The 2,076-nt window shown below is 43.4% G+C and overlaps 1 pseudogene; it reads right to left on the bottom strand.

Moving 5' to 3' along the window:
- Window positions 1–424: 424 nt before the first annotated feature.
- Window positions 425–1,639, bottom strand: LOC101274231 (lysine-rich coiled-coil protein 1-like; annotated as a pseudogene).
- Window positions 1,640–2,076: the final 437 nt, after the last annotated feature.

The raw sequence follows: 2,076 nt of genomic DNA, 5'->3' as shown, positions 1-2,076 counted from the left end.
AATATACTGCAAGTTAGATCTAACGAAGGAAAAGAAAATCAATCTAAACTGCTTCACAGAGAAAACTAATGAATATAAAAACACCCATCCCAAACTAAAACCCAATCAAGAAATAGATTCTGTAAAGCTATTAATCCTCCAATTTAAAATAAATGACCTCCCGAGGGAAAAATACTTCCACCATCATAGCAATTTGATGAATAAAAGCAGAGCCACCCTCATTAAGGGAAGTTACATTATGTATAAGAAAAATGTAGTAATGATTTTAGAAGAGAGGAAAAGTAATTTCCATGTTGGAGAGAAAGTACACTAAATGTTTTCTGTTCACTTAGCCTTTGTACCTGTTCACATGAAAAGAGCGATATGAACATGGACATCGTAAAACCAAGCTCCTCAACTATTTTTTCAATTTAACCTCAGGAGAACCAATGCAAGCGCTTCAAAATCCAAGGATAGACTGGTCCCAAAGCATCTCCTCTTCTTGTCCTTTCTTTCGCTTGTTCCTTTTTCTCTTTTCTACGCTTACATTCCTCTTTCTTAGAGGCTACATCTTGGCTTTTTTTGTCCTTTCAGTTCTTAAGCTTTTCTGTACTGACTCTGACTTTCCACCTCTGTTTTGTTTCTTTGGATGCTCTTGTGTTTGTCTAAGTCTATTTCCTCATAAGCTTTCTTCCTCTTATGCTTGGGCCGCTCCTCTTCTGGTTTATCCCAGCCTTCCTCTGGGTGTCTTTTTCTCTTCTGATGTATCTGTTTATAACTAGTTTGATGGGCACTGGTACTGTTTTCTAAGGAGAGATGCCTGTAAACTCCAGATTCTACACTGTATGAGCTACAGTTATACTCTTGTTGACTAAAGTTCAGGGCTACTGGTTTTCCTGAGAAACAGTCCCTGGTGAATTGACAGTTGCTCAGGGAGTCTAGTCTCAGCCTGCTGTCATAAGCTGGTAGCCACTGAGGTAACCGCTTCTCCACTGCTTGTGAAATATTGCATGGTCTTTGGTAGGTCTGGACGGGTTCATAAGGGAGTCTTTGATTAAACATTCTACACCTGGGTCTAGAATCAACCTCTTCTTTGTATCCACAGGTTTCCAAATAATCCTCTCTCATCTTTCTGAAACAAGTATTTGGCTCTAAGCCTCTGGTTTTCTGCACTTTGATATAATCTTCAAGTTCATCCTGAAAAGAGTCAGATGTGTTCTTTGAATGCTTCATTAGGTTGACAAGGGATTCTCCTTATCAGGTTGAGAACTTGATGGAGAAATTTGATCATATTCACCCATTAATTGCTTCAGTTTTTTAGCATGAACTTTCCCCAAATAGACTGTGCAACAACTGAAGAGCTAAAAACCATGATGCAGAGATTAAAAAATCTATTTTTTTGTCCAATACTCCACTCCCATTCACCTCATAATGTGAAATCCACTGCGATTCAAATTATGTCACTATTCCTTATAAGCCTTTTACAAAAGGTATCTGTATAAAGTTCAGTCTTTGCTCATTCAACGTGGTATCTTCTCTGAGGCAGGGGCAGCCGTCTACAACTACAGTCCCCCGCCCCGCCAACGTTGCCAGTCGGTGGGTAGGCCAAGGTGGTGGAGGCGGAGAGGCAGGGACAACCGTTGCCGCCACCGCTGCCTCAGCCACCGAGCAAGTGGGGTGGGAGCAGGAGGCGGAGACCGGACTTCCTGAGGGAAAGTTGCTACCACTACCAGCGGCTGACTGGACAGCACCGCCGCCATGGCGGTGAGGTGCACTACTCCAGTTAACATTTTTTTTTTTTTTTTGCGGTATGTGGGCCTCTCACTGTTGTGGCCTCTCCCGTTGCGGAGCACAGGCTCCGGACGCGCAGGCTTGGCGGCCATGGCTCACGGGCCCAGCTGCTCCGCGACATGTGGGATCTTCCCGGACTGGGGCACGAACCCGTGTCCCCTGCATCGGCAGGCAGACTCTCAACCACTGCGCCACCAGGGAAGCCCAGTTAACATTTTTAAAGTGTTGTCCTTGTGGAGTTTATATTCTAATCAAGAAAATCACAATCACTATCAATAATCATGATCACTAAGTACAAAGAACGTT

Source organism: Orcinus orca, chromosome 17, assembly GCF_937001465.1.
Source record: "Orcinus orca chromosome 17, mOrcOrc1.1, whole genome shotgun sequence".
NCBI classification, from domain to species: Eukaryota; Metazoa; Chordata; class Mammalia; order Artiodactyla; family Delphinidae; genus Orcinus; species Orcinus orca.
This window is presented reverse-complemented; position numbering and strand designations above follow the sequence as displayed.